The following is a 21,736-nucleotide window of genomic DNA, read 5'->3' on the forward strand; positions in this document are numbered from 1 at the left end:
TTTGCTTTAGTTGTACGTTGTTTTAACCACCTCGGTAAGCTCCTCCTCCAGAATATTATAACTGACTTTTAGTAAGGATTTTTGTTTTATTAAAAGGTTTCTTAACACTGTTTTACCTGTAACAAAATTCATTTATAAATGTCTAAATTGACAATTAAAATGGATTAACAGAAATGCTTTTTCATTTTCAAAATGTAGCTGCATCTAATGACCCAAAATGAAAATGAAGCTTCAATACCTCAATATGCATTTTTTATTTTCTACTTAAAAAACGCTTATTCTATGTCGTAATTAAAGCGAAAATACAAAGAGGGGATAGCATTTTTATTTTCACTTCCATCACTTGGACGCACCGTGGTTTATCGTAACCTCCCTCAGGACTAGCTTTGTCTTTGGACTGGCAGAAGCTTTTGCGGCCTGCGGGCTCTTTGCAGCCCCCAAGATGATATTTTGTGGCCCTAAGTCTAAAGTTAGTGCGTTCTGCCAGTTTTTTTTATAAATGACACTTTTTCAGTGTTCAAAGATCTGCAGAAGAACTTCTTCTTTTCCTCCTGCAGCTGCTTGTTTCAAAGCTGTCTGCTGACATTTGTTCTCCACAAAGTTCTGCTTGCAGCCATCAGCTCTTCTTTGTGTCTTTGCTCCAACAGACTCCTTTAAAGCGTGTGCAGAAGAAGCAGCCGTGCACGCTCACATGCACTCTGAGTCCTGCTGCTGTGTTTCAGCAGATGCAGCTGAGAGTCCAGCGGCTGATGTTTGTGAGCAGACAGTGACAGAGTCCTGCTGCAGCTGGATGCTGCTCTGACAGACACATCCTCCACAAACATCCTCACCTTTTCATCCACAAACATCAACACATCATCCATCAAAGCTCCCTGCAGCTTCTGACTCTTCATTCAGAGCTGAAGTCATGCTTGATCAGGGATCAATGTCCAACATTTGCTGCTGACTCTTCCTCATCACTTCCTTCTTCTCTCTGCTTTGATCTGTTGGAGCTGAAAGTCTCTGCTTGAAGGGCTGCAGCAGAGAAGGACTGGAAGATCATCTCCTGAAAACTGGGAGGAAGACTTTCCAGCATCCTGCTGCTGAAATTCTCCCAGGATTCAGTGCTGTTTGGAGAAGAGCTGAGCAGAAAGAGGAAGTGGACTTTTTCTGCTGTTGCTGCAGAAACATCAGTTGGTTTGGATGCAGCCACAGGCTGATGTTTGACTTTCACACATCTGGACTTCTTTCCTGAAGCAGCTGCATGTTGTCCTGAATGTTCCTGAATGTTCTTCTTCTCTGCTTCTGCTGGACTCTTCTGATCTGCTGCTGTTGCTTCACATCTTTGGACTTTTTCTAAACTTTCTGAATCAGCACTTAACTGTTCAGAGGAATTGATGGAAGAAAAACATGAACTTTGTCTTTAAACTCAACTCTTTGTTCTGGATTCAGGTTGATTGACTGCAGTTTGTCAAAGACCAGCTGTGCTGCTCTGGTCTCAGCTCTGAAGTCCAACCCGTCCCACCTGACAGAACTGGACCTGGATTACAACGACCTTCAGTCGTCAGATGTTCAGCAGCTCCAGGATCTGGTGAAGAGTCCAAACTCCAAACTGCAGACTCTGAGGTCAGTAGAGGGTTGGAGTCAGTCCAGCTGCTTCCAGATGTTTGGTCCTAAAGTTAGTCTGAGAGCAAAGATGCAGAGTTTCCTGTGAAGCTGCAGCTTCTCAGTGAAGCTCTGAGGAGAATGATGACAGGCTTCAGGACAACAGTCAGCCAATCAGAGCAGCAGAAGCTCCAACAGGTGAAGATGACAGGAAGCTGCTGCTCTGAACAGGACTGAAGCTCCTGCTGCTCTTTCTGCTGCTGTGCTGCATCACTGACTGACAGACCAGGATCAGGAGACACTCCTTCATCTCTGGCTCTACACTTTCTCTCTGCAGGTGGAGCTAAAGAGTCTGATGTTCCTCCTGGAGGAGCAGAGAGGAGCAGCAGCAGCAGCTGGTCTGCAGAGATGTTGTGACTGGACGGTGTTCCTGGGAGGTGGAGAGCAGAGTGATGGAGGAATCAGAGGAAGTGGAGATGAGTGTCAGAGCTGCAGCAGGAACTGATCTGAGATCAGCTCCACTGTCTCTCTCAGCATCAAGTGGACAGTTATTGTGCTGCAGCTCCCCCGGTGGACTGATGGAGAACTGCACTTCCTCTTCTCATCCTAACTTGGAGTGTTGATCTGAAACATGGGTTGGATTCAGATGTTCAGCAGCTCCAGGATCTGGAGAAAAACAGACCTGCAGACAAACAGATTCTTTTCTAGATCATCACTTTCTTCTTTGATCTACATTTGATGGACAGATGTGAGTTTGGGATGGACCAATCAAGGATTGAGGGAATCATTGATCAGACAGAACATTTCTGGATGACATAGATCTATGTGTGGGTCAGGCGTTGGATCCTGGTTCTGTCTCTGGAACAGGGACAGAACTCTGGATCACTAGATTCTGGTTCCAGATGTTTCACACTTGATTTTTTGTTCTCCAGAAACTCTCATTGACAAACAAACACAGCCTGTTTGGATCTAATAAATGCTCTTTTGAATCAACTCTGTGTTTTCTATTGATTTCTGTCTTTGACTCACAAACAGACTTGAATCTTTAGCCTTCCCCCTCATCCTGTTCCAGCTGTTCTAATCTTCATGTGTTTGGTTCCTTCTCAGTAGAAATGGGTTGGAAAAGAGCTTTGGAATGTTCAGGTGGTGCTGATGTCTTTCTAGATGGGGGTGGGCAGAACAGAGGAGAGCCCCTCCCTCCTGATTCAGAGGGGAACAGTGGGCAGCAGCTGAAAGGAGGGAGTGGAAATGGGAAAAGTTCTCTGCAGGTTTCTCCTTTCCAAGAACAGAGGGACACGACTCCATGAACAGCAGAAGCTAAAGAGTTGGAAAACATGCCCAAAGCTGCAGCACCACCTGCAGAAAGATGCTTCCTCTTCAGGCTCCGCCCCTCCACATCAAGACAGATCAGAGTTTCTGCTGAGCTGCTATTGGAGCTTTTAGGGGGTCAGATCTTTAGGAACATTTGCTGTCAATCAAACCAGGAAGTAAAGTGTTTTTCTCCAGGAAAGTAAGCTTCAGGATTAAATGTGATTCCAAGTCTGAGATGAGATTGAAAACAGCTTTTTGTGGCGACCCTCACTCAAATAGAACAATCCTCTTTCTAGTCTAAAGGATTTCGATCGAAACGTCTGCAGGTCCAGATTTCTCTTCCTTGAATTTCCATCCTAGAATGAAAGAAAAATGTTCTTCCAAAGTCTTTTCATTGTGTTTTCTCAGATTGAGGACTAAAGGAGAAATTGGAGCAGCTTGTTCCTCAAGGAGGAGTTCTCCCCAAATCCATGCATGAATGGAGCTCCAGAACCCTGATCTGTGCTGATCCAGATCCCATCCAGACGTCTGTCAGTCATGTGACACACATGGAGCTGTCACCGCTCATCATGGAGGTCATGCTGCTCCATCTGATCAGATGACGTCACTTAATGTCAAAAACATTCTTCAAATACACAAGTTGGAGAATTTGTCTGAATTATTTGTCAAAATTCACATTTGATCAAAGAGAAAACTTTACAGTTGTGACTTTGAATAAACAGCAGTTTTAGATTTATGAGGTTAAGATCTACTTTGATTTTATGATCGGACATCAAGCCAGATTCCACCTTCATCCTGCTGAAGCTCCGCCTTCTGACCTTCATCAGTCATCTCTAAGCTCCGCCCCCAGTCTGCAGCAGCATCTGCTTCCTCAGAGAACAGCATGTCAGCACACACTGCACACGCTTGGATCCATGCAGACGTGTTGGAAGCCAGAGCTTCAGGCCTTCAGGCCTTCAGTGGATCTGTCCGTTCATGCTGAATGGGAGCAGAAGAACGTCTGTTTCAGCTCTGCTGCTTCAGCTCCACTCAAACTGCTGGGAACTCCAAACTCTCTCAGAGGAGAAAAACAGCAGAAAGCTTTCTGCAGCTGCTCTCACAGTGGATCTTCCTCTGTCTTCTTCAGCAGCAGATGATGAAGAGTCACTTTCTTCAGGTTCCTCTCAGTCCTGACCTTCATTCCTGATGGACCAAAGCAGACTGACAGCAGCTCTTTAGCAAAAACAAAGAAAACTCTGCAGTTTCCCAGAAACCTTCTGAAGCAGAAAAACCAGGAGACTTCCTGTCTGTCTGTCTGTCAGTGTTGGAGTCTTCCTCCATCTTCAAAGGATGAAGCTTTCTGCTTTGGAACCTTCCAGAAAGCCTTTTGAAAGCCTCCTGATGATGCTGGAGGACAGGGAGGAGTCAGGAGGATGCAGGAGCTCCCAGAGGAGGAGAGGCAGGAGGAGCAGAGGGAGCGGCTGCTGGAGCAGAAGCAGCTGCAGACGCACTTTTGGCTCTGGGCTTCAAACTTTGATCAGGAGGAAGAGGAGGAGCTAAAGAGGAGCAGGAATGCTGGGAGTGGGACTGGAATTCACACTGAATCCAACATTTAGGGACAAAAATGGCGTCTTCCAGAAAGAAATCAGATACAATGAAATTGCAGCAGCCTTGAAGTGATGAAGTTAAATAAAATAAAATAGAATAACTGTATTTACATCTCTAACAAAAAATGAACAATATGTACAGAAACTGTTAAATATTAAATATGTATGGACAAAATAGAATGGAATGAGTTAAGTTGCTGTGAGTGCAGCATAATAGATATTGTGTTGTTGCACAGAAGTCAAGATATTGCACACATGTGTAGTCAGAGATTTAGCATTTGTAAAAAGTCAGAGTGGGTGTGGTTGGTGGAGGTGTGTGCATTCCGTATGGTGATTTCCTGTGGAAAAAAGCTGTTTCTTAGTCTGTTTGTCCTGGTTCTGATGGACCTGTACCTCCTTCCAGAGGGCAGCAGTTCAAACAGAGAGAAAGCAGGATGGGGGGAGTTAGTGATGATGCTAGTCACTCTGACTGGTAAATGTCCTTCAGTGAGGGGAGGGGGCAGCCCATGATCCTCTGTGCCGTCTTTACCACTCTCTGGAGGCTCCTGTTCTGATTCAGTGCAGTGGGAGAACCACACTGTGATGCAGGAGGACAGGATGCTCTCAATGGTTGAGCAGTAGAAGGTTACCAGCAGCTCCTGGTTCACCTTGTTCTTCCTGAGTCTTCTCAGGAAATGCAGGCGCTGTTTGGCTCCAATAAAGTTGCTTTATAATGAGGAAATGAAATGTTATTTTTATTGAATTATCAAATGGAGACTCAGCTTCAGGTGATAAAAAAGGTTGGTGCTATTTCCAGTTTTAGAAAGAACATGCCTTCTGCACAGTTTGCAGTGAACGTTACTCATTTCTGTCAGTTTATAATGAACTGAAATACCTCCACACAGGAGACAACAATTAAGTTTTGACAACAGTTTTTAAATTAAAACACTATTTTACACATAAATACCTTAGATGTTTTATGTTTTGAACTTTTCTCCGATTCATTTAAAGAACATATCATCAAAGTCATTTCTTGGTGTGAACTCGTCTTTATTGTCGTCTAACTGTAAACTCCAATTCAAACATGCTGACTAAACAAGGACAGATTTCCTAGAGATTTCCTAATTCTGCTTCCATGTGATCACATGAAAACAGTCCAATGTTTTGGATTCTTCTTCTTCTATCTCATTGACATTAAAGCTGCAGCTCTGTCACCAGGAAACAACATGTGACAGGTCCCAGTTTTTGGTGGAACACCGTCTCTGTGATGCTGCAGACGCTGCTAAAACACAGTGGATTTCATTCTGTTCTATGGAGAAAAGACTGTTTGATTCATATCTGATGAATTCATCTTGGAAGATTTATCCTCCACGTCTAGAAGTCCGCTCCGTGAAAATCCTGTCCCACTTTAAAGTGTTTCCATGGTGACAGAGGGAACAGCTGGTTAGCATCTTTCTAACTTGACTGAACTGAGGGTTGGGGCTTCCAGCACAGAACCAACCTGAGAGCAAATGAACATTCAAATCCTCCACAAGCTAAACCCCATCAGCGTTGGATTGCTGCTGACAGACAGACTTCATTGATGGCATCTTCCGTTCTGGACCTGACGTTTAGCACACCATAGCTGGATTCCAGAGCGCTTTATCAAAGCGCCTTCAGCCCGTTTGGACTCTGGCGCTCCACGCGCTGATGAATAGTGGCGTTTGGAGGAAGTGCGGCTGCGCAGTCCGTCACTGAACACCGTCACTGCCTGGACCTCTTTCTGGGTCCTAGTGCCCTAAAGGTTACAGCTCCTGGTTCCACAAGAAGAAAGTCCATTCTAGAGGCCACTCTGACGTCATCATCATCAATGACAGCGTTACCTAGCAACCATACCAAGACCATAGCAGCTATAGAGGGAAACCCAACAAACCATCAACGGCGGTTAAAGCAGTCAGACGTTTGTTCTGCAGCTCAGCAAAAATCTCTGCTTTAGGTTTTGGGGAGAAAAACAAAGGAAAAGACACGGAGAAGGATTCTGCAAAGGAAATCCCAAGTTCTATTGGTAAGTCAGCGTCCTGGAAACATGCTTTGTTGGTTCTGAAGTGGCATGAATGCAGACTTAGATTGGTTTGTTTCCTTGGATTCTTCAGATGGATTCAAGCTGGAAATGTTGTCAGCATAAAGCAAGTTTGGACTAAACTAAAGCAGAAAGTGGCTTTGAAGATGGTCAGGAGAACTTCTTTGAAGAGGAGGACTTCTTCAAACAACCACAACCTTAGAGGAAGTTTTCTGAGCATTCAGAGAATGCTTTTACAATGACTCATCATTTTCCACAAGAATCTGAGGAGTTTTTCCAAATGCATGCTGGGTATTCTTAGTTCTAGCTTGGAAAGCACTTTGTGGGATTTCCCTGGAAAACCTGCTTTATCAATCATTTTGGTCTCTTTTTCTTCTTCTAACTTCCAGCTTGGTGAGTGTGCAGGTCGCCATGGCAACCAGTGTCCAGGTCAAAGGGAGGACCACGGCCATCCAGTCTCCAGGCTTTTGGATTGATTTGGATTTGATAAACATTTGTTTCCCACATTTTAATAGTAGAATTCAACACGGGACATATAGTGGATTGTAAGAATAGGAACAAAAACAGCAACAACCAAATAATCCTCCTCCCCTTAAAACATGCATTTGACTCTGAACAAGTCTAAACCAAATCCAAGCAAAGACCAGCGCTGGGGCTCCTGCTAGTTTCTTTTAGAAGAGCCTGCCTCTTCCAAACATAGAATGTTCAACAACTAGAGCTAAAAATGTCTGTTGGTAGATTTCTGGATGTTGGCCGTATCCCAGCGAGCAAGGCCAAGTCAGCCCCAGATGGTTTGGCCTCAAACTTGGACATATAAGGGTCCAGGAAGTACTATAAATTAAGATGCAAAAACATTCAATTGAATTGGAGTAATACGACATTAAGTTTGGAATCAGAATTTTACATGGTGATTTAATGAAATTGCAGTATCCTTGAAGTGATGAAGTTAAATAAAAGAAAATAGAAAAGTTTGTTAAATATTTAAATTTGAGTTGTACAAACAAATATTGATTTGGATAGACACAATAAATTAGGTTGAATAAAAACTCAATTAATTGTTACCAATTTTTTTGTCAGTTTTTTTATCATCTTAACTTTAGTTTTTGCAACATCATATAGCAATAGGGATGTTAAATTAGCTCATCCTCCTCTCCCTCCCTCTCACTCATGGTGCAGAAAGAATTAAACATAGCAGGACAAATACTAGACAAAACACAGTAAAACAGCTAAACAACTAAACACATTTGGTCAAAAACCCACACTTAAACCCAAATCCGTCCAGACAGGCAAAGGGAATGGTATCCCACAATTCCTTGCGGTGCCAATCTAACAGCAGCACCAAAGTTACACCTACTTCATTGAATTAATTTGAATGAAATTAAAATAACTGTCTGATAACTACGTGTTATTTTTAAACTGACTTAACAAAATCTTTAAGTTAGATAAATGTTAAAAAGTTTAATTTTCCAACATCCATACGTGGTCTTATTATCCTCTCACGGTGGAAAAAGTATTATCTGAGCTTCTTCATCCACTAAATAATCTTCAAATGGACACGCCATGCTGCTTCACCTCTCTGTAAAAAAAACTAACCTTCAACTAAACCTGCTCCAGACCAGGTTATGTTCAGAGCAAGAGTTGCTATGGCAACTTGACATACCCTGAAACATCCCTCCATTTCTGGGACCAAAAGGTTATCAACTTCCTTAGCCTCAAACTTACCGTGGGAGCTAGCATAACCTGCTTCCTGGAATACCCTCCTGGACTCCCAAAAGAACAATTAACTTTTCTAACACTACAACTACATGTTTAACCCTTGTGTTATCCTAGGCACTTTACCATTGGGAGTTGGGTCATCTAGACCCACTAGACAGAGCTCTGAACCTTTTTTCTTCAATGATTTGTGATCTTCACTGGTGTCCATGGATTACATGAAATCTTTCCACCTTTATCCACCTTTGTCGTGGTAGGGAGAACACGTCAATGGAAGGGTGGGGTCATCTAAGATAGCACAAGGGTTAAATAGTCCCATCAGATGAGCTTCATCCAGATGGATTTAAGGAACGACTGAAGGCGCGAGACGAGCCAGAGACAGGATCCACAGCCAAGTGTTAGAGCAGGAGCAGAGACGAGCCGACAGTATGTGATGTGCACCCTGTGACTTTGCTTCATTTTTTTTTTTATTTGAAATGGTTTATTTCAAGCAATTAAGTAGAAATAATACACCAAAGCTATATAATCAGCAGTTGTACATTCATACATTAACTAATCAAATGTAGGATAATTAGACATATTAATTAATTATGCTTGAAAGGGAGTTGAAGGAAGCGAATTTATATAATCCCACCCCGTTATACTATAACCATTTTATTACATGATTTATCAATATCCGGTTCCTAGCTTTTATCAGACAGAATTAAGAATCATAAAGTATCAATAAAGCACATGACAAAGATGAATAACTTAATTATTATGTAAAAAAATAAATATTTTAGAAATCAACATGGCAAATGCAGATCAGTCATCTGAAATATATCAGAATCAGAATCAGAATCGGAATCAGAATAGGTTTTATTGCCAGGTTCAGTAGAGCGCACTTTACAAAACGAGGAATTTGCCTTGGTGTATGGTACAATTAAAATAAGTTAAAAAATTAAATTAACATAACAACACTATATACAGTTGAGTAAGGTGGGAGCACAGGTGGGCTGGGATGGTCTGTAAGTAGCAGCGATAGACCTTTGGTGTGTGTGTGTGGGGGGGGGGGGGGGGGTCAGCTGGGGGGAGTTGGGGTACTGTTCAACAGGCTGACTGCAGTGGGGAAGAAGCTGTTCTTGTGGCGCGAGGTCCTGGTCCTGATGGACCGGAGCCTCTTGCCAGAAGGGAGGGGCCGAAAGAGATTATGTCCTGGATGAGAGGGGTTGGCTACAATCCTGGCTGCCCGCCTCCAGGTCCTGGAGATGTGCAGCTCCTGGAGAGACGGGAGGTGGCAGCCGATCACCTTCTCTGCTGAGTGGATGACGCGTTGCAGCTTGGCCTTGTCTCTGGCCGTGGCCGCAGCGAACCAGACTGTGATGGAGGACGTGAGGGTGGATTCGATGATGGCGGTGTAAAAGTCTACCAGCATCTTTTCAGGGAGGTGAAACTTCTTCAGCTGCCTCAGGAAGTACATCCTCTGCTGGACCTTCTTAGTGATGGAGCTGATGTTCTGCTCCCACTTGAGGTCCTGGCTGATGATGGTTCCCAGGAAGCAGAAGGACTCCACAGAGGTCACCGGGGAGTCACAGAGGATGACAGGGGGGAGGGGGGCTGGGGCCTTCCTGAAGTCCACTGTCATCTCCACTGTCTTCAGAGCATTAAGCTCCAGGTTGTTAGCGCTGCACTATGACACCAGCCTGGCTATTTCACTCCTGTAGGCCGACTCATCTCCGTCAGAGATGAGGCCGATGAGTGTGGTGTCGTCAGCAAACTTCAGGAGTTTGACAGACAGGTGACCAGCTGTGCAGCTGTTTGTGTACAGGGAGAGTAACAGGGGTGAAAGGACACAGCCCTGGGGGGATCCGGTGCTTGTGGTCCGAGTATCTGAGACGAGCTTCCCCAGCCTCACATACTGCTGTCTGTCCGTCAGGAAGTCTGTGATCCACCTGCAGGTGGAGTCAGGCACATTCAGCTGGGAGAGCTTGTCATGGAGCAGGGATGGAACTATTGTGTTGAACGCGGAGCTGAAGTCTACAAACAGGATCCTGGCGTAGGATCCTGGAGAGTCCAGATGCTGGAGGATGAAGTTGAGGGCCATGTTTACAGCATCGTCTACCGATCTGTTGGCTCTGTAGGCAAATTGCAGGGGGTCCAGGAGGGGGTCTGTAATGTCTTTGAGGTAGGAGAGGATGAGGCGCTCAAAGGACTTCATAACTACAGAGGTCAGGGCAACGGGTCTGTAGTCATTCAGTCCTGTGATTCTGGACTTTTTGGGGACAGGGATGATGACTGAGGATTTGAAGCAGGCTGGCACATGACAGGTCTCCAGTGAGGTGTTGAAGATGTCTGTGAACACTGGAGACAGCTGGTTGGCACAGTGCTTCAGGGTGGAGGGGGAGACAGAGTCCGGGCCCGCAGCTTTGCGGGTGTTCAGCCGTTTAAAAAGTTTGTTTACATCTCCCTCTGTGATGGAGAGGGGGGAGTGGGGGGAGGGGGGCACTGAGGTGTGAAGCTGTGTGGATGGGTCGGGAGTGGTTGTGGGGGGAAAGGATGTTGCTGGACAATGGCTGGGGGGGAAGGTGATGGGGCTGCCTGCTATCTGCTCAAAGCGGCAGTAGAATTTATTCAGGTCATTGGCCAGACGCAGGTCGTTCAGACAATGGGGGGCTCTGGGCTTGTAGTTGGTGATTGTCCTGAGCCCTTTCCAGACAGAAGCAGAGTCGTTGGCTGAGAATTGCTGTTCCATTCTCACACCATATGCAGATTATGTTACTTATAAAAGTCATTCATATGAATAAAACATAATACTATATCAGTAAAATGGACACAACACTGTTTCAGGAATTTTAATAGCAAAATTTCATCAAGTATCAAAAGTTAAAAACATGTGCAAAATTATACTACATTAGGAAAGATTTTTGAATCAATTTATGAATTTTTGGAGCAAGTGAAGTAATATCATTAAACATCGATCAATTTAACCATTTTCAATAATTGGATAATCATTTGTTTTACTATTTTTTTGTATTTTTATTTTTTATTATAAAGTAATGCTGTAGGGGAAAAAATAAAAGGGTCCATAATCTGTCGATTGTCCAAGGTTGGCATTTCTTCTTCTGCTGAATAACAGCCGTTCTTCTTGGTACAAACAGAGTTTATAGTTCTCTTCGATGTTATGTCTGCAGACATTAGATTCAGGTCCATATCCTTCTTCAGCTGATATCAGCTGCGGTGAAAGTTGAGGTCAAGTTGTCTGCAGGTCAGAACTCTGCTGTTTTTCAGGTTACGTCAGACATACAGAGAAAGTGAGGAATCCAGGTGTCATATTTCTTGAAATTATTTGGCTCTTTGGTTTATTACTGCATGTTGTTTCAGACAACCGTAATCAAGCACTTCTCAAAGTCCTTCATGGTGTTCACAACCAGAACCTTGGACCGATCCAGTGGACCGAGCGGTTTGACGTAAATCCTGCAGCCTTTAACCCAAGTGTTCTCAATCTGCTTCTGCTTTCTGAGTAGCCTGGCATGTTTGGAGATTTCAGCATTCCTTCTGGTCAGATGGTCGTTCAGATAAGCAGCAGATCCTCTGAGATTTTTACGTTGATTCATCAGAACTAACTTGTGTTTTTGATTCACAAATCTGATGAGGATCGGTGCTTTATCCGTCTCCTTTCTCCTGGGGAGCAGGTGGCAGGTCTTGATGGTGTTGAGATCCAGGGAAATCCCTTTAGATGTGAGAAATGAATGTATTTGCTGTTCCAGAGATTCTCCACCTCTTTCCGTTTCAGCCCTGCTAGCTACGCTAGCATTAGCAGTGCTTGCTCCTGCTGTCAGCTTCGCTCGAGGCTTGATCGGTACTCCAGTGAGAAATACATTATTCATCCTTACTTGCTGTTCAACATCGTCCAGTCTTTTCTCCAGAATGTCGACCCGGTTTTCTCGCTGCTCGTTTTGAGCCCGAAATCTTCGGAACTCTTCCATCATTTCCAAAATTGGCGTTAGCTTAGCCGACACCTGATCAATAAAGCCCTTCATCGTAGCTTGAATATCATCAAGGGTCTTTTTGAGGTCTTCGTATTCCAGGGTTTTCTTAGGGGCCATGGTCAGCTCTCTTTTTTGGAGAAAATCAACTTTTTAAGTAATTTGAAGATAATTGTATTCGCAGAGAGACACGCCACGCGCCCTACCCGTAACCCGGAAAAAAATGTAGCTTAGGTCACAACATCAACAAAGGTCTAGACCAGGGGTCGGGAACCTATGGCTCGCGAGCCATATATGGCTCTTTTGATGGTCACATGTGGCTCGCGGACAAATCTTTAATTATACTTTTTTTTTTTCCATTAGACCAGTCCCTCTCAGGCGCGATGCGATGCCAGAGCCGCGCGGTAGTATCGGTGCTTGGAGAGAAAAATGTGCGCCAGCACTTTCAGTTTACAATTATCTATTATTTCACAGAGTTTGTAACAGCCGGAAACCTGTGAATTGACGTGCCTAAAACTGCGCGCTCCCGTCTCTGAGAAAGAGCGCGCAGTTGCGGAGACGGGATGTCAGAGAAAGAAAGCAGAGGGTGGTGGTGGAGTTGTGGGCACAGGTAGCAGGTGAATCGCGCAGGGATTGTAAAAACGTAAAACCCGCTGCCTGTCACTCACTGCAGCGTGTGAGTGTGTGTTTGTCTCCACGTCTGCATGTGAGTCTTTGTCACATCTACAGAACATTCAGACCTACGATCACGTTTAAAGTCTCAACGCCTGCATGAAGCAGAAACTCACCACGTATAAACCAGACTAGACCATCAGCAAAACTACTACGAGAAATACTCATTTATCAGCAACAGCTTAACAATGTTATTAAAAAGAATCCACAGACTTATTGTACTTTAAAAATGTTGAAATTACATCAAATGCACACATTCACTTGTATATTTAGTTTTAAACAAATTGTCGCGGATTGAGTTTAACTTGGCTGTTGGGCCGCCTTATAAATTCTGGAGTTCATTAAACGCATCAAGCAAAGATCTGATTGGCCCTCAGTTCTGTCTCTCAGCCTGTCGTTGGGGAGTTTGGACCAATGGGGTTCAGCTATGGGCCGAATAAGGGAAATGGGAGGGCTGGTGAATATAAAGTTGGGAGAAGCGCTCTCTCTCGTCTCGGTGGGAGAGACTTAGGAGTTGCTGAATTAATTGTTCGGCGTTTGTTGCGGTCTGCAGTAACCAGAATAAAGAACCTTAAGAGAGGTGAAGTCTCCATGCCTCAGTGTGGGAAAGGGACACTTCAATATTGAATGGCTCTTTCGAAATTATATTTAAAAATATGTGGCGTTTATGGCTCTCTCGGCCAAAAAGGTTCCCGACCCCTGGTCTTGACTAAGTTTAACTAGCAGGTATTGGTTGAGAGATCTATTAATTATAATTTAGTAAAGCTAATATTAAAAACAATATCATTTCAAATAAGCTAAAAAATAAATTGAAAAATATTTTGTTTTATTTATTTATATGTTTCAATTAATACAAGTGCAACTGCAACTAACCAAGAAACAATGTTTTTGTTAGAAATAACAGACACACACAGAGTGCTTAAGAAAGAGCTGAAAATCATTTATTTAGAAACATTTAATAAACATTTTCTCTGATGAACTAACCTGCTTCACTTAGAAACACAGGTCTAGACTGAGGTCAGCTACCTAACAGGTATCGGTTGATGGATCTATGACTTGGTTATCATTTCAAATTTAATTCATAAACAATATTATTTCATATTAACTCCAATACAAACTAACAAATGTTGTCTTCTATTTGACACTTTGTAACAGGATACTAAAAGCAACTAACAAAAAACCCCACAAAGTTTTGTGTTCCAAATTGACACACGGCTGAAGAACATTTATTTAGGAACATATAAAAAACGTTTTTTTCTTGTTTTTTTTCTTTAAACACAGGTTTTACTTTACTTTAAAAAAATGAACCTCTGTAAACAAGAATCATTTGTTGCAGAAAATGAAACTTACAGTGATACCTGTAATTTATTTATTTTTTGTGATACCTGCAATTATTTCTCCTGAAAAAGAGGAATGATTGTTGGATTAGAAATACGAAGCTGTTTCTACCGTGTGTGGGTTAACATGTGACGTGTGACAAGAGACCTTTGGGTGAAATGTTTGCTGCATTTTTTACAGGAATAAGGCTTCTCTGCTGCGTGAGTAAACATGTGAGATGAGAGATTAGATTTCCTCCTGAAATCCTTGTTGCATTCCTTACAGGAATAAGGCTTCTCTCCTGTGTGAGTTAACATATGATTAGTGAGCACAGATCTATACCGGAAACATTTGTTGCATTCTTTACAGGAATATGGCTTCTCTCCAGTGTGGGTTAACATGTGAGATGTTAAATGAGACCTTTGAGTGAAACTTTTGCTGCATTCCTTACAGGAATAAGGCTTCTCTCCAGTGTGAGTTAGCATGTGAGATGAGAGATGAGATTTTTTTCTGAAATTCATCTTGCATTCCTTACAGGAAAAAGGCTTCTCTCCTGTGTGAGTATACATGTGATGAGTGAGCACAGAACTATACCGGAAACATTTTTTGCATTCTTTACAGGAATAAGGCTTCTCTCCGGTGTGACTTAGCATGTGACACGTGACATGAGACTTCTGAACAAACCTTTTGCCGCATTCCTTACAGGAATAAGGCCTTTCTCCTGTATGGGTAGACATGTGATACTTCAAACTTTGAGCAGTTTTACAACTTCTTCCACACTCTTGACAAAAGTATTTCTTTGGTTTCTCTTTTTTTTTTACATTTCTTCTTTGAAGCAATTTTCCTTAAAGTTTTGTCACGAACACGTTTTTCAGTTATTTCCTCCGAGTTGATGTCACTCTGACTTTCTGACATGTGAGAGCTGTCCACACTTTGAACATGATGTCTGTCTCTTCTCTTCCTCTGATCTCTGTTCTGTGGGTCTGTCTCTCCATCTGTAGTTGATGTTGATTCTTCATGTTGGTTTCCTTCTTCATCCTGACTATCAGTTACATTAAAGCTCTGCTGATTGTTTAGATCTGCTTCACTGTTCTCATCTTCCTCATAAGTAGGAATCTCCATCAAGGTATCAGTCTCCTGCTTCAGATCAAGCTGCTGTTCACCTTGACGTATGTAGAGCTCTTCTTTCATATGTGGAGGTTCTGGTTCCTGCAGTTCCTCTTTAGTTTCTGAAGGTTCTGGTTCCTTCAGTTCTTCTTTAATCTGAGGAGGTTCTGGTTCCTGCAGTCCTTCTTTCATATGTGGAGGTTCTGGTTCCCGCAGTTCCTCTTTAATTTCTGAAGGTTCTGGTTCCTTCAGTTCTTCTTTAATCTGAGGAGGTTCTGGTTCCTCCTGGTCCACTCTGAAGTTCCTCTGCTGGTTGCAGAGATCTTCCTCTTCAGTCACCCAATGCTGGGGGAGGACTGCAGGGACACAAAAACAACAAGAAGCCTGTTTACACTTTTAAAACAATTTGTTCTTTATTAAGTACCAAATTCAAAATAAAAATTTGAATTACTTCAGTCAGAAGATAATTGCTTTAAATTTTCAATTAAAAAAAATAATCCACCCATTCATCCATTTTCTGAACCCCTTTTGGGGTCATGGGAATCCTGGAGTTTATACCAGCTACAGTTGGACGAAGCCAGGGTCCACCATGGACAGGTTGCCAGTCCATCACATGACCACAGAACACACACACTCATATCCACACCTACGGCTGGGATTTCAACTAGAGCAGGGGTCGGGAAACCATGGCTCGTGAGCCATATATGGCTCTTTTGATCTTTAATCAAAAAATCTTTTTTTCATTAGACCAGTCCTTCTCAGGCATGATCCGATGCTAGAGGGGCGCGCTGTAGTAGCGGTGTTTGGAGGAAAAATAATCTGTGCACTTATCAGTTTATAATGATTTATTATTTCACAGAGTTTGTAACAGCCTGAAACCTGTGACTTGCCGTGCCTGCAACTGCCTTTAACTGCACACTTCCGTCTCTTAGAAAGAGCATGCAGTTGCAGGGACTGGATGTGTGAGGGAAAAGGGTGGGGTGGGGGTGGGCACAGGCAGCAAGGTGAATCGCGCATGCAATGTCATAACTTAATACATGCTGCCCGTCACATACTGCAGCGTGTGAGTGTGTGTTTGGCTTCACGTCTGCATGTAAGCAGTCTGTCTTACATCTACAGAACATTCAGACCAACCTATGATCACGTTTAACGGATGGAAGTCTCAAAGCCTGCAGGAAGCTGAAACTCACCACGTATCAACCAGACTAGACCATCAGCAGAACCAACATGCAGCACCAGAAGTCACATTAATGCTAAGAAATAATAATCATTTATTAGCAACAGCATAATAATGGTTTTAAAAAGAATCCACATATTTATTGTACTTCAAAAGTGTTGAAATTACATCAAATGCACACATTCACTTGTATTTTTACTTTTAAACATATTGTAGCAGACTGAGTTTAACTGGGTGGCAGTTGGGTCGCGTTCTAAGTTCCGGAGTTCATTGAACACATCAAGCAGAGATCTGATTGGCCCTCAGTTCTGTCGTTGGGGAGTTTGGACCAATGATGTTCAGCTATGGGCCAAATAAGGAAATAGGAGGGCTGGTACGGGAGCGGTGGAATGAAAAGTTGGGGGAAGCGCTCTCAGCGGGACAGATTGAGGAGTTGCTGAATAATTTGTAGAGTGGTGGTTAAGGTCTGCAGTAACCAGAATAAAGAACCTTAAAAGAGTTTAAGTCTCCGTGCCTCAGTGTTGGAAAGGGACGCTACATTGATGTAAGGCTCTTTCAGAGTTACATTTAAAAATATGAGGCGTTTATGGCTCTCTCGGCTAAAAAGGTTCCCGAACCCTGAACTAGAGCCTTCTCTCTGTGAGGTGAGAGTTTGGGTCAAACACTTAACATCAAAAACTCCAAGGATTTCTAAAATATTACCCACCAATTTTAATACCAACTACAGCTCTTAATTCACACACTCCCTACACCAACACACTATGAACACACACGTTACACAAGAAGTGATGTGGTCACTGACCTCCTGTCCTCTACGCCATCCCATCTGGGGGATGTCAGACAATCTTTTCAAGAACAGTTCCACACAAGAATTAAGTTGGTTTTTCTGCTTCCGTTACTTAGAAAATCTATTTTTTTTTACATAGTAATGATTCTACAAGAGAATTTAGTTTCAAAACATTTTTAATTTTTCATAGATAGAACTTTTTAACACTGAAACCACTCAATTCATGCTCAGATTATCCTTCAGAGGTAAGAGATTAACTAAACTCTGTAAAACCAGATAAGGAACTACAAACGTATGACTATTGCAGGTAACTAAATCTAAGTGGACTAATTTGTTCAACACACACTGAAACAGCAGATATTCTTTACAAAAGGTTTGGTTTTGATTTTACAAGCCTTCATACGTTGAAGGGAACAATGTTACATAACTTAAAACGTTTATGTTAACAGGCCTTCACAAAGGGACTTAGCGTGACATCTGACCTCACAATATTCAACGAATTAGGACAAGTATTAAGAAAATTCAAGATGGCTGAACCTTAGTGAAGGATTCAACTGAGCAAACAAGGGAGGAAAAACATTCATATTCATTGAAAAACCTGCTCAACACATTTTTGTCTTCAGGCACTTACAAAATTGTGTTATTATTGTTTTATCCTGATTTAAGGAATTGAAAGTTTTCTGTAAAAACAGCTGAGTAACATGACAAAAGTTCAGCAAAGGTTCAATAACTTTCATACGGCAAGGCCATAACCTTTTGATCTTTTGTTAGATGCTGTAAATATTTGTAATGAAGTTGCAGTGAAATACTATTAAGACATGTTTTTAACTAGTCTGAATTACAGATCACTTAATGATTCTCATCAGTTTTGCGATGGGCGCAACAATAGGCTGTCAGTTACCTCAGCTTACCGGTTTAGTACAGACATGGACTTTTGACATTTGATCAGAGTAGTGGCACACCTGCTACTCATTTCTGAATTATTTTCCACCACGTCAGGGTCTGAAATGATCAGCAGGCATATTATTTACAAGTGCAATCAGCTGTTGTCACCAGGCATCAACATGCTAGCAGAGAAGCAACTGGAGATTCTCAAAGAGTTACGCCGTCACAGGAGAGGCTGTAGAATTTGAGTTAAGCACCAGGAGAGGAAGGAACGCTACAAGTAAAGCGTCCATCCATCCTCATGGAGAATGAAAGATATTTTCAGCTGTGGTAAAGTGACACGAAGACGCTTAACAAACTGGTTAAAACGAAAGCGAAACATTTTCTTTTTTGTAGGGGGGCCTGGCAGAAAATGATTGAGAAGGAGTCTTATTGGAACATGTTTGTTGAAGATATTGCATGGAAGGAGGTTTGGCTAATTCATAATCTGTAATAAATTCTTGATCATCTATAGAGTAAAAAGTTCATTTTAAGATTATCCACATAATGTACCAAGCTAAAACTTTTATTCAAATTAGATTTAGATTAAACATTGATTAGCAGTGATTCCTGTTCCCTTCTCTACGCCGGCTCCAAGCCCGGTTTGAGAAGGTTGCGTCAGGAAGGGCATCCGGCGTAAAACATTGCCAAAATTTACCATGCGACTTGTTCGCTGTGGCGACCCCTGATGGGAGAAGCCGAAAGTGGAAGAAGATTGATTAGCAGTGATGCAACATTATGACTTTTTAGAACCAATCCGGATACCAATAGTCAACTGATATTTTTTAAAATACTTCTCAAATGCCCAGAAACTTTCCTTTTTTTTCTTTGAATGAGTGCTAACGCTTAAAATGGAGTTTTAGGGCAGTTGATAGACTTTTTTTTTAATCACGACTTCTGAGTCAAATTTACAAGAACAAAGTCATAGATTAACGAGGAAAAAAACCCAAAGTTGTCTGTTTATTGGAGCCTAGCTTAAAGATGAAATATGTGGATAGGATAGGTTTGAAAAACAAAGAAATTCAGAACCTTTTGGCGACTCAAAATCAAATTATTGTCAGTGTTGGTAAAGCAGAGTTTCATATGTAAAATAAGGAGCTCAAAGACACATTTGTGTGTAGAGGACCGCAGCTTTATTTTCCTTAATTCACATACCCAGAAACCCCTTTGTGACCTGACGTCATTAACCTGTCATATGCAGAACACCAATACAGAGGAAAACAGTGTTCCGGCCCCTCCTCCAGATGAAACGCCCCGTTTCAACATAAAACAAAGATGAATGAAAATAGTCTGTTATATTAGCATTAGAACGTTGAAAATCCCCAAAAAGTGCTCCTCCTCAGATGGAAAAACCCCACAAATGTAGAGATCTGGTCTTTGGTGGAGGAAGAAAGGATTGAAGTGGACATCTGCAGGGACACCAACGCCTTCATCAACGGCTGAAGAGATCCTGCAAACCACCCATCAATAAATAAAACATTAATAAATCTTAAACAAAGGAGCTTCCAAGCATTTGAAACGTTATCAATAAACATTCAACTCACCTGTAAGTTTAGTCCGTCTGCTCTGCTGCTGCGTGTCGTTCACTTGCTGCTCTGTATGCTCACCTCCACTTTAATCTCTAAAGTTTACGAGTTTTTTTCTCGTAAATCTACAACTTTAAATCTTGCAATTTTTTTGGTGGCCCCTAAAACTGTGGTAAGCACCAGCAATGACAGCAGCTTCATATTCTTTCCACACATGGTGGTGGTGAATTTTCAAATAGCTTGTGAGATTGTGGTGTTAAAGCTTGACCTTTGACCCTCTTTGTGACACTTCTGTTGAAGACGTTTTGCAAACAGCGAGTGAGTCGTTGGTCTCAGACACGGTAAAATAAGCCCACATGTTGCAGACGGAGGTCTTTAGGGCAGACGCTGAGAGATGTCAAATACCATTCTCTTTATCATTTTAATTCTGAGACAGAATAATCAATGTTGAAGTAGAAAATGAAAAAGCATTTTGGTGGATTGTTTTCTCTTTTAAATTTTGAGTCAAAAAATGCAGCTTCATTTTGAAAATGAAAAAGCATTTCTGGTTTTGACTTTTATTTTTAATTATGCTACAGAATCGCTTCCATAGAAAGTGACAACAGGTTAAGCTTTAAGTCATCTGTCAATTTAATCAGGGATTTCTTTCCTTATGGGAATCATGGTCAGGACGTTGTACTGTCCAATATCTGCCTACAATTATCTGTATCCGATGCTATCATGTTGTCAACTACTCTGTAGTTTTTGCGGCATAATTCCACTGAAACTATTCTGATATTGTCCTGAAGTTAAAGAAGATTTATGCTAAATGACTCTGATTTGCTTAAATTTCTTGCACATTTTGGCCAAATGTCAAATTGTCGCATGCGTGTGTTGTTCAATTGTGTGTTTGTTTGCTGAAGGTGACATACCTATGTGGTGGAGCTGCAGCTGTGGTTTCCAGATGACATCCAGCAGTCTGCGCTGACGACAGAGCTCCTCCTCGTACTGGACGATGGTTCCTTCACAGAGTCTGCAGATTTCTTCAGCAGCAGCAGCTAGTCGCTCGCTGATCAACTCTCTCAGAGACTGAAGGGAAGACATGGTTCCTGCTCCGATCTTCAGCTCCAACTCCCACAAACACCTTCTTTACGCTGCTTTTTCACTCGAAGCTGACAGTTCGTATCCTCCTTTCGGTCCAAAAACGTCACGAACGTCCGGACAAAACCGCCGCCGGTCTCTGAACACAAGCTAGCTACAAGCTGCTAGCGTCGCGCGCTGCTGTTTACTTCCGGGTCACGCTGATGACTTCATTCTGAAAAAGCCTTTTACATTTCGATAATCCGAATATTAATTTTTTTACGAAAATAATTTACAACATTTTTAAGTCACGAAATATATTTTAATAAAAAGTCTAAAAAACAAAAATATTTGTCAAGAATGCTTGGTAAGCGGATATGACGTCACAATAATTTTTTTTTCCGCCGATCTTTATAATCACCTGGAGTGCCCCGGCAAGATGGCGATGGGAGCAAACGTCCGGTAAGCGTCCTGCGCAACAAAACCTCGAAAACGTTACTTTAAGACGGAATACTTTTAAAACCGACTCTCCACTGGATGTCAAGATAAAATAAAGCAAGCTTTGAGCCAACTGAAGATCCTTAAACGCCCAACAACTATACAAGCATGGCTAGTAAACCCAATGCTAAAGCTACAGCTAATGCTGCTAGAGCTAAAATGCTTTTTCCACATGATTACTGCACGCCTGAGGACATGGAAACAAATGCAAAGGGGACAAAAAACAGCGTGGCATCACCTTTGAAACCAGCAGCGCCACAAAAGAAGCCAAAACCAGATGAAACCTGCTCTCTCAGACCCGGAGAGGCCTCAAACGCCGCAATCTTGGCTGCAATTGAAAGCCTCAAAAGCATGATGACGGACTTTAAGTCGGAGCTGCAGCAAAACACTCTGACTATATCCGCTATCGCCAAAGCCGTGGAGTTTAACTCTGCTGAAATCAAAGAATGTAAAGACAGAAATAAAAAGTTGG

The 21,736-nt window shown here is 42.3% G+C and overlaps 1 long non-coding RNA gene across 1 annotated transcript; it reads right to left on the reverse strand.

The window, feature by feature from the left end:
- Positions 1–13,788: 13,788 nt before the first annotated feature.
- LOC144989558 (uncharacterized) lies at positions 13,789–20,977 on the reverse strand. The gene is made up of 2 exons (XR_013653816.1): positions 20,619–20,977; positions 13,789–15,649 (listed from the first exon to the last, which is right to left on the reverse strand). It is a non-coding gene; the product is annotated as an uncharacterized LOC144989558 (long non-coding RNA).
- Positions 20,978–21,736: the final 759 nt, after the last annotated feature.

This window comes from Oryzias latipes, chromosome 2, assembly GCF_053564925.1.
Source record: "Oryzias latipes strain Hd-rR chromosome 2, Olatipes_Hd-rR_3.1".
In the NCBI taxonomy this organism is placed as follows: Eukaryota; Metazoa; Chordata; class Actinopteri; order Beloniformes; family Adrianichthyidae; genus Oryzias; species Oryzias latipes.